We start from the raw sequence: 11,976 nt of genomic DNA on the forward strand, positions 1-11,976 counted from the left end.
TTAATCTTCTCTCCAGACCCATCCTACTTTTTGGTTGCTTTCCTAAATTCACTCCCATTTGTCAACATCTTTCTGGCACTTGAGGTGCCCAGAATTAAGTACACGTTTGTAGGTTTGAGTAGCCAAATAGAAAGGGACTGCTGCCTCTGTATTCAGTAGTATGAGGCTCTTCACTTGTAACCCAAACTTGCATTTGCTTTTTTGTTGCTGTCATGATAACTCGTGGCAAATTCAATGCAAGCTTGTAATCCATTCATCTTTCTAAGCATCTCCCTCCCATTGAATATCCATGTTCCAGATTATTTTCCCCAGATGTATTAATTTATATTTTTCCAGGCTGAATTTTATTTTGTTATTGTTGCCAATATTCCTAATCTTTCCAGGCACCTTTTTTAATTATTTCTCTGCCCTTGAGGGGTTTTGGAACATCTATCAATTTACTCCCTGCAAATTTCACTGAGGCAGCTGTTTACTCCCTCTTCCATCTTATTAATTAAAATGGTAAATAAAACTGGCTCTGTTAGTGATCCAGTGGATGCTGTTTTAGCTGAAAGTGAGTAGGCAAAATTGACACAAAGATCTCCTCTGAGCTAATTCACAACTGCAGGAAAAGGTCATTTTGTCTCTGACCCTAAACAACGTGGGTTTGACTCCGCCTGCCCTGAGGAGGAATTTCTACTTTATTGAACCTTGCAGCATCCATCTGGATATTTCACCTTTATCTCCTAATTGACCCAGAACAACTGCAAACTAACAGACAAAAATCACTTCTACAGATCTCTTGGTGTTTTTAGAAGAACGAATCTCAAAACCCCTACATCAAAACAATACTGACAACACATCATCTAGAAACTGTTAAGCAGTTTCACAGTATTATGGTATAGCAGGCTTTAGTGTGCTAGGACAAGCTGGCTACTGTGTATATGGAAAACACACACCTACAATGCTCTAAATAGAATAAGCAATATTCAGTTGTGGATCATGGGTCCTATATAGCTAACAGTGTGTGTTAGGAGGCTATTAGTGTATAGTTTAGGCAACTATGAGAAAACAAGACAGAAAGCTGACTGTTTTTCCATACCTGAAAAGTACACCATTTTCTACAATGTACATCTTGGAGTGGTTGAGAGCTAATGCAGCATGGCTGGTTAATTTTACATCTTTTAAAAAAAAAACTTTAAAAAATAGTCTGGTGTGGCTATATAGGTGTATTCTCCCATACTTAAAAATAGTTTCTAGTAAAAAGAATAAGCAGGATTAGTAGTTAGGAGAAAGCTATAAATACTTTTTCTCTACTAATTTGAATATATTTGTGTGTTAATTTTTCTAACTCTCTTATTTTATTTTTTTAGATTTCCTAGACTATTTGGACCCCCCTTCTCTCTGTCCCCACAGTCAGGTCCCTGGAGGTCCCACTGCCTTTTCAGCATCAGATTGCAGCCCAGCAGCCATTTTCAACTCATTTTATTAAAAAAAAAAGAGATATTAGTATATTCAGTATCTCCCAATTTAGCTTTTAGACTAAAAAGTGAGTTAAATGTCCATGAAAGGGAAACAAACTGCTGCCTTGTACTTTGGTAAGGTGACCATATTTCCCAAAGTGAAAATGGGATACTGTGAGGGGCTGGCCCAAGGCCTTCCTACCCCTCCCGCATGGGGCTCACCTGAGTCACCTGGTGTTACTGCTCGCCCGAGCACCCCCACACACACACATGGGGCTGGCTTGAGCCACCTGGCATTGCCGCTCACCTGAGCCCCGCCGCCTGGGGCTGGCGCTGACGACCCAAGTCCCGCCGCCTGGCATCAGTGCTTGCCCCACCGAATGTTCCTCCTCATCCCCCTAGGAGAGCGCACCCCACTTTTTTTGCAAAACCGGGCATTTGTCCTGTTTGTTCTTGCCAACTGATGATCAGTTAGCAAGAGCAAACAGGACAAATGCCCAGTTTTGCCAAACAAATCGGGACGTCCAGAACAGGGCTCAAAAAGGGGACTGTCCGGGCAAGATGAGACATATGGTCACCCTACACTTTGGGAGTGACATTTTAACTCACTTTTTACTCTTCCCTTCCTCCCCACCACCCATCCAACCCTGGATCACACACACACTTAATATATGGGCAGAGCTGTTTTTTGGGTGTTTGTGATGAGACTCCAGCTGTGCATCATTGGAAGTTTGTGCACATGATAAAAAAAGATCTAGTCAACCAATCACAATGTGACTTTGTGACTGTACCTATACTCTAAGGGTGATTCTCCTTTGTCTCAAGCTGGGGGCCTGTGCTCCTAGACCAGGCGGGTTGGGTTTTATCACTGTTGCCAACATAAAGTTCCAAGGGGCCATGATTTGCATCGTTATAACCATGAAGTTGGCAAGGCTGGTCAGGAGCTGAGTTATGGGGGCTGAATGCAAATGCAGAGGGCTGGGTATTGTTTTGTTGGAGCTCTGTGTGGACAGATGCAGTCAGAAACACCACAGACACACACAGAGGAGGCAGGAAGGAAGCATCAGAGACAGGCAGAGAAGGACCTGTAGCATGATTCTGAGAAAAAACTAAGTCAGAGAGCTGTTTGGGTGGAATGCTGGCTGAAAAAAGAGGCTTGGAATATTGAGCAAAAATACTGCCTCCTGTTGTTTGCTTCCTACTGTGTTAATGTAAACAGAATGTTGTGTACATACTTTGTAAATAAACAGGATTGCATCAAAGAAATACCTGACTCCATCATCAGTTTCTGCTCCTAACAGAAACAACCCACAAGACCCCGAATATTGGCTAACCATGCAGGTCAAAAGGGGTAACAATAATATACCTTCATTGTCTGCAACAGGGATTTAAAGACTAGCTCAAACCATATCAGCCTTCTTAATAAGAAGACAATACTGAGGCTGCATGAGCATATAAAACATTGATGATCACTATCTATTTTCAGTAATTATACGGTTCCCATTACCACTGTATCTGAGCTCCTCACTGTCTTTTAATGTATTTATCCTGATATCAACACCCCTGTGCGGTAAGGAAGTACTTTTATTCCCATTTTGCAGATGGCAAGCTGAGGCATAGAGGTAAGATAGACTAAGTGACTTGCCCAAGATTACACAGGAAGTCTATGGCAGAGCAGGGAACTGTAACCACTGGACAACCCTTCTTCTCAGCCATTGTGTTGGGAATCACTGCAAGAAAGAGATCTATGAAGTAAATAGATCAGATATATTCAATGTGAAGGGAGGAACAAATAAATGTATAGCAATAAAACATAAAAACACTTATTTTTAGCTGCATGTCTACCAAACTGCATTCAATTAGCAAATATAAATCACTTCCTGGCTTGAAGACAGTTCAGCACAGCACATAAATGAAAGTTAAAATGATATTTTGGGAATACAGAATACATCTGCTCTTAATCTGAAGCATTCCGAAGTCAATACAAATATTTTTCCTATTTTTCCCTTAACATTTTGCAGTCAGGAAATCGGTAATGTGCCACAGTGGAAGAACTAAAAATATATTAAAGACAAAAACTAAACTAGATAAGCAAAACACTAGACTAAATATTAAAAAAGAAAAACCAATAGCACAGAGTATTCGTAAGTACATAATGGCGAAAAATAACCAAGGCAAACATAAACCCACTGGCTTGGGTATAGTGATTAGATTAGATTTCTCCTACCTAATCCACTGGATTCCATGGTGATGTAATGCTCAGATAAAACTTCAGAAGGGTCACTCTGGGGAGCAGAAGCAACTGTCTTATGCACGTCTACATATTTTTAAAACAACAAAATGCCTGTAGTTAATATCTTCGCAGAATTGGTTCCCGCAGAGAAAACGCATTACACACTTTTTTTTTAAATGAAAAGAGAGCTAAGAAGCCCCTATCTGGGAATAATTTGTAAGTACAATAAAGCTAACAAGGGGATGCTAAGAAAAATGTTGTAAGAGAATATTCTCAGAAGTACAACACATTAAAAGAGCAACATTACAAAGATACTGGCCAAGCTGGTTCTTAGGATCATGTCACATTACAAAAATGTCCTTGTTTTCCTTTCCTAAATCCATTGTCCACTTCATACTTCCTTATCTCACTAATAAATACCATATTTTATTGACATGTTTCAATCATTTGGGGCCAGATCCACCATTCTTTGCTCATTCAAAATTCCCATTTACATAAGCTAGAATTTTAGGATAAAGTTCATTTTGCGTCTGGAAATGCCAAAGATTGAGGGAGAGAAAACATGTGCAGTATTAATCCAAGGCTTTTACTTGGATTTGTAAATCCTAGTGTAATATACAAAACAATGGTTGACATTTTCCAAACAGTCTAGAGGATTTAAACACACATCGTTGCTTAGACTGTAAACACTTTGGGACAGGGACTATCTTTTATAACATATATATACAAAGTGTCTAGCAAAAAGGATCCCCAATTGAAGCATCTAGGCACTACTGCACCACAAACAATAATAATAATTTAGCCCATTAAAATTAGTGGAAACTATAGGTCTAAATGCTCTAGATTGTTTTGAAAATATCAAGCATGTCTAGACTAGGCTCAGACAGTAAAAGTTTATGTATTACTGTTTTATTTTTCAGCAAGTTAAATGTCTTACAAATGTTGGATGTAGACAGTGTTTAAGAAAACAAATATATATATGACCAATCTGAGAAATGAGAGTACATTGTTTTTTATAGTAAAACATTCTAGAATAATCTAACACAAGCACTGTGTTTTTCAGTTTGTTGTTATTGTTTGAGTACAATGCTCAAACTGGCTATCGTGATAAAACACAATATTCCAGAGGCTTTCCTTTCGCTTTCCGTACTATTAAGGTATCTAACCATATATATTTAATATCCCTTGTTTAATCAAATGCTTTCATTTAGCTATTGGCATCAATGCTGGTGTTTTTAATAGGAGCAGGTGCTGAAAGACAGACAATGAACTGTCCTTGATTTACTATTTTGTAGTTGAACTTGAAGGCCAGAGGCAGATTAAGGTTTCTTGGGACCCTGGGCCAGAGCAAGTGAAGGGCCCCTCCCTACCCCTTCCACCTGTGGTCCCGCCCCTGTTCCACCCCCTCTACATGTGATCCCACCCACAGCCCCACCCCTTTCTGCCCTTTCCCCGGGGCCCTGCCCTGTTCCACCCAGGGTCTCCCGCATTCCCCCCCCACCACCGCCACTGCGGCCCCGAAGACCAGAGAAACTCTGTCCCTCACCATGGCCCCAGCCCCAGCGAGCAGTGAGAGTTCCCCCAGCCCTGAGGCTGCATCAGGTAGTGAGAGCTCCTCCAGTCCCAGGGCCACAGCAGGGGTCCCGGTGCTGGAGCTTCTCCTGCTCTCCCCCAGCTTCTGCCAGGGCCGGGATTGGGGGGCGCTGGGGGCTTTGGCCCAGTGGCTGATCCACCACTGTTGAGGGCCAAGTCATGCACGGTCAGTGCTCAGATGCTGGCTGATGATACCACCCTTCCCTGTCTGAATCATTATGGACAAGGCAGGATCCTATGGAGTGGGCTAGGTGGGTGTATGTATATGTGGAGGGAGATGGGGCAGGGAAACAAGTGTCATCTGGATGGGGCCATGGATTTGTATTGTAGCTAGCAGGCCATGCTCTCTTGGGGCCATATTTGTGCCAGCCATGTACAGCAGCCAATTCTCTTACTCAATACTTTCTTCACAGCTAGATTGGATCCCTGCCCTGCACCAGAAGAGAGAGGGCAGGATCTAGCCCTAAACAGACCATATTTAGAGAATTCAGTATAATCTTGGACTTTAGCTCACTTCAGTCTGTGAGCCTGGAATATTTTTAAAATTGGCAAGAAACTGCAGAAAACACAACAGAAAACATTAGACCATAGCTGTCTCCCCCTCATGTGTGTGAGATAAATTATAATATACTGGAATTTTGTGTATAGCACAAGGACTCTATGCTCTACATTATAGAAATATCTCAAAAATATACAGTATTAATACTGGGGTGAAATGAGAGTCAAGAAATGGAAGCTGAGGCTATCACATTATTGGTTTGCAGGTTATCATTCATTATTCTTATTTATTTTTTGTATTGTGGTGGTGCCCTAGGGCCCCCATCAGGACTGGTTCCCTGTTGTACTGGGCGCTTGACAAACATTAACTTAGAACAAAACATGGCAAGTGAGTGTGGCAGGCTAGTGGCATGAAAGGGTGAAGGAAGATGTAAGTAATATTTCCAAACGGTCACCTAGCTAGCCTATGTGCAATTATAAGTATCGGGCTTTTTAGTGATGTCTTGAGAGGGAAATGTTGTGTGTATTTTGTTGCTGGTTTGCCTCTGACCAGGGGTGAAAGTAACTTAAAGGACTTACCAGTACTCCGGAGTCCTGAGCAGGAGGCGGGGCCTCAACCGGAAGAGGTGGGGCCTTTAAATCCCCGGACCCTTTAAATCCAGATTTAAAGGGCCTGGGGCTCCGGCTGCGATAGCGGCGGCCGGGAGCCCCAGGCCCTTTAAATCACCCCCGGAGCTACCAGCTGCGGAGGCGGCTGGGAGCCCCGGAGCTAGGGGGCAATTTTAAGGGCCCGGGGCTCCAGCTCCCGCTACCGCAGCATAGCCCCAGGCCCTTTAAATCACCAACAGAGCCCCAGGGGCTCCTGGCTGCCGCCGCTACCCCGGGCTTGGGGCTCTGGTGGAGATTTAAAGGGCCCGGGGCTCCGACTGCTGCTTCCACGCCAGGCCCTTTAAATCACCGCCCAAGCCCCGCTGCTGGAGCCCTGGGGTAGCGGCAGTGGGGCTCTGGTGGTGATTTAAAGGGCTACAGGCTCCCGGTCCCCGCTACCTCAGTGGAGTCCCGGACCCTTTAAATCTCTGCCTGAGCTGCCTCCGCCACCCAGGGGCTCTGGCAGCGGGGCTCTGGTGGCAATTTAAATGGCCCAGGGCTCCAGCTGCTGCCAGGAGCCCCAAGCCCTTTAAATCGCTGGCCTGGGGAAGCAGGTCCGGTCCGGCACGGCATACCGGCTCCTGCCGGTATGCTGTACTGTACTGGCTTATTTTCATCTCTGACTTTGACCTTCCCATGATCAGTAGAAGTGGCGCTTGAAAAGATGGTGGTAATGGCTTAAAAGGCCTTTCCTAAACTAAAATATTGGGTTTACACTGTTGCAAAACACATGGTGCAAAATCCTGACCCCACTGAAGTCAATGGCAATATGCCTAATGACTTCAGTGGAGCCAGTGTGTCGTCTTATTTGTTTAAAAAAGCATGCATCTAAGCCCTCAACAATACAGCACAGAGAGGAGTGAGTTACAGAGATAACTTGGGAGACTGAACTAATGTTGTCGAATATCTTGATTTATGAAATGATACTGTGCTAGAAGATTTTGCAAGTAGCCCTAGCTCACAAAGTCAGTGGGCTCACCCATGACAGTATGGGCTGAGGCATCTGAGATTTACTCACCAATTCCCAAAATGCCATCACTGGCAATGGATTTTTCTAATCATTAGTGTGAATTAGGGAAGTTCCACTGCAGCATCTCAACACATTCTTAAGCAATAATAATTAATATCTATCTTTTATCTAGCACTTCATCGGTAGATCTCAAAGGATTTACCATCAGGAACAGAAACAGTACAATGCTTCGGTATGTAGGGGAGCGGGAACATCACAACCCTTGCAGAAGAAATAAAGATTCCTGAATCTGTGTCTTGGCAGGTTAATAAAAGGCCTTTACATTCACCTTTAAAATGTATTTATGAATCTACACAGAGATCCAGTCAAGGAGTTGGCACCTCAAACAAGTATTTATTCCAATGGCATTTCAGTTCACCCTTCAGATGCTAAATTAAGACAAACTCTGTCATAGAGCCATGAGCAGAGCTTGCATGGAAGTTACTGAGCGAGGGCAAAAAAATGGCAGGTTTTAGGTATCAGATAGATTTATAGATCTGTAGCATGCTATCTACTATCTCATATTTTCCACTCATTCTGCACATACACCTCTTGCTGATATCAGTGCGAGTTCAGCATACCTCTTGAGTAGAGAATAGGCCCCAAGGAGACAACATGATGTAGGTACCCCATTTAATTATAACAATTTAGCGACACTAAATCTTGTAGGCAGAGTGTTTGGTTTAGTTCTCCATAAACTCTCTCTGTTGGATTTATACATTTTGGCTGCTTTAGTTTTGACTCAAATAGCTAAGTTTACAGTGGACTTCATTGGAATTGCACTCACACCAGCAGTGATGTTGGAGAAAAGTGGATATTTCCTGCTGCGTAAGTGTAGAGCACAATCTGGCAAGCTACTGAGTGCCCTAACTCCTATAGACTTCTATGGGAGTTCAGGGGCTCAGCACCTTACAAGAAGTACTCTAAAAATTGCAGGATCAGCCTCTCACTGACCATAGCCATGGCAATTTTCTATAGGCCCTTGTCAGAATCAGAGCATACAGTACATTTCACTGCTGTTTAACTCAAATATGAAGTAACTTATTTTTCTGGTCGTTACAAAAGCAAATTTATATTCAGCAACATCAGTTCTGTAAGTTATGACTATGGGTATAAAGATTTTCTTCTCTGTAGTGCTCTGAAATGCATTTTCCACTCTTGCATCAGTGTTTCTGGAAAGCAGGCTTTATTTTAATAATTACTTGTTTTAATGGGAATTTTAAATTCATTTATCTTATCATTTTAAAAAATGGTTTTCATTTCAATGCCTGTCAAAACATTTCTGATCTGATAAAAGAGATGAAGTCACCACTTAGGCTTACTATTTTATATCTACAAGATTTGAAAGTTTTGTTCCCTGCAGTGTTTTGGACCCCAGGAGCATTCATTTGTTTTGTAAGAGGAAAGTTCTACAGAGCACATTCGGTCATTGTTGTCTGAATTTCATTATTCCCTTCTCCAGACTAGTGGAGGGGGGAAGTGCAAGCTAGCTAGGTCACAGTCTGAAATGTGAGAACAGTCAACTTTTTCTGAAGTTTATGGGAATGAAAGGAAATGTAATACTGTTTAAAAGAGAGATTTAAAGTTGCATCATGTGAAAACAATTGGAGAAGTTTAAGCTTGAAGTCTTGGATTTTTGGTAATTTACACGACTATTTGTCAGCCTGTGAAAGTTGAAGTTGGCTTTGCTGTTGGGAGAAACAGTCAGTCATTTGAGCCAGCCTCTGCTGAGCTGTACTGCCGTACCTAAGGAATAAAAACATTCAATTAGGTTTATAAACTAGAATTAATTTGTCCTCTTCTGCTCTCTCTCCAATTCATCTGTTTTCCACTCCTTTGGAGAACCAGAGAAGGACACCCACAAATCTTAGCAACACGTATGGATAAGCTTTGGGGACTTGAGTGCTTGACAGTTCCTTAAGGCTACATTTTAAAGATATTTAGGTGCCTAGTGTGTTTTTCAACAGCATCTAGGTGCCTCACACTTACTGAAAAGCACCTAGGTGCTTTTGAAAATCCTACTAGGATATTAGAGACAAGGTGGGTGAGGTAATATCTTTTAATGGACCAGCTTCTGTTGTTGAGAGAGACAAGCTTTCGAGCTTACAGAGACTTGAAGAAGCAGCTCCCAGTCAGGGTGTACAGGATCCTAAAGGGGTGAGACCAAAATCAAACTAATACAAAAATGTCCCCTTTAAGAAAGCCTCCAATCTGACCCCAGCCAGAGGTGTTCCTAGTTCTTGTGCTGCTCTAGGAAGGGGGCAGGCTTTCTCCCATTCTCTTAGGGTCAGCTCAGCTCAGAAGCTGCTGAACCCAGTTCACAAGGTCCTTACTGCACAGCCTTGAATCAGAGCAACTAAATGTGCAGTCAGAAAAGCATAGTCTCTACATGTATGTCTACACTGCAATAAAACACCCGCTTCCGTCAGCTGACTCAGGTTTGCGCAGCTATAGAACTGCAGTGTAGACATGCAGACTCAGGCTGGAGTTCAGAGTCCTAGCTCAAGCCCAAACGTCTACACTACAGTTTTATAGCCCTGCAGTCCGAGCCCCGTAAACCTGAGTCAACTGACATGGGCCAGCTGCTGTGTTTTACTGCAGCACAGACATACCCTGTGGGTATATCTAACTGCAAAGTAAGCCCACGGTTAGTGGGACTTGAGTCAGCTGACCCTGGGTGAGAGAGCCCAGGGCTTGAGTGTCTACACGGATTGTCAATCCTAGGTGAAGAATGTTCTAACCCAGGCTTGAACCCTGGGCTCTGGCCTCCACACTGCAGTACACAGACCTGAGTCAAACCAACCAGAACCCAGATTCTCTCTGACCTTCCCAAAATGTGACTCCTGCAGCCCTTTCACCGTGGGAAAACTTTACTGCTCAGCCTGCATGTTACAGGAAGTTTGAACAGGCTGCCAACTCATTCTGCCAAGTTGTCCTTTTGGTCTGTGTGCGCTACAGACCCGATTGGATGCCAGTGTCGTCAGTACTGTGCATGTCACTGTGGCTTGCTGTGCGATTCCCAATCTGTCTGAATCCAGAGGTGAGCCATTTCCCCCTGAATGGACCTATGACAGCGAGGGACTGCTGAGCCCGTACACTCAGCCAGAAAGTGCACCTACCACAGCTGGAGCTGGATGCACCTGGCCAACAGAAGTCAGAGATGCTTTGTGCTGCCACATTAGGGACTTGCATGGGCCAATGGCAGAGGGAATAGTAGCTTTATAAATGTGCTTGTGGAGGGTGGGGGGGGGAAGGGGTGATTACCATGTAATGTACTTATGAACAAACAGACCACTTATCACATGAGGAGCGTGGGAGTGGTGATCCACAGTATGGATTGATGTAAGGAAGTGACTGGAGAAATATTTTAAACTAAGTGGGTAGAAGGCTGGACACAAAGGAGGGAGAGAGATACAGGAAAACAGAGTCTGATAGGAGGAGCATGTAGTACTGTGCTGTAAAATCACTGCACATCATTCTTCATGAATGGGAAGCAGAGAGAAAAATCTAGGACCCTTCACTACAGCCAAAAAGGTAGTTTTGCTACAATTGCCAGCAGACACCTGGCCAGGGCCAGCTCTAGGCACCAGCAAACCAAGCACGTGCTTGGGGCGGCACATTTTCAAGGGCGGCATTCTGGACGTCTTTTTTTTTTTTTTTTTTTTTGCTTCGGGCAGCAAAAGCCTAGAGCCAGCCCTGGCAGCAGCAGCGCGTCGCCCTGGGGCCGCTGTGGTTCGCGTTGGGGAGCAGTGCCCGCACCTTGTGGCTGGGCCGGGCAGGCTCCTAGCGGGGGACACTAGGGCTGGGAGCCGCCCCTCGGGGCACACTGAGTTGCCTGCAGGTGCCGCAGGGCGGCCGCCCCCCGAGCGCCGCAGCTGGGGCTGGGCGAAGTGGCTCGAGCTGGCCAGGGACTGCGGCAGGGCGGCCAGAAGCAGCAGCGGGGCCATAGAGGGAGGGGCGCTGCCATGCGGGGCCCTTGTCCCACTCTCCAGGGCTCCGCTCCCTCTGGGGCTACCCTGCCCCAGCTTCTCAGCCCCCTGCCAGGGCGGTTCCCCAGCTCTGCCCTCCCGGGTCCCAGCCGGTCCTGGAGGCAGGAGCCCTGGCTGGAGGGACCCTGGGCTGAGGCGCGGCCTGGGAGCCCCGCTGCTTACCCCTATCCTGCCAGTGCCAGACCGGCTGGAGGCGAAGGGGGAGTGGGCAGTCAGCACTGGTGGGGTGAGCCCAGCGCTGGGGCAGCAGGGGGTGCGGGTGAGGGGGAGAGTCCAGAGGTGGGGGGGGGGGCGGCCAAAATTTTTTTTGCTTGGGGAGGCAAAAAACCTAGAGCCGGCCCTGAACATGGCACCAGGAACCCCAGATCTCTCACTTTGCAATGTCTTGAAAAAAACCTAACAACATTTTCAGTTCTGTCTAAAAATATTTTTATTTTATTTATGTGTCTGAGCAGAAATCCATTCTCTTAGGAGGGATATTGCAAGATATGAAAGTCCCGTTTCCTTATTATCCATCATGCAATAAGTTTCACATGCACACACATATTTAGCTAGTTAGTGGCT

This window comes from Malaclemys terrapin, chromosome 8 (genome assembly GCF_027887155.1).
Source record: "Malaclemys terrapin pileata isolate rMalTer1 chromosome 8, rMalTer1.hap1, whole genome shotgun sequence".
Classification (NCBI taxonomy): Eukaryota; Metazoa; Chordata; order Testudines; family Emydidae; genus Malaclemys; species Malaclemys terrapin.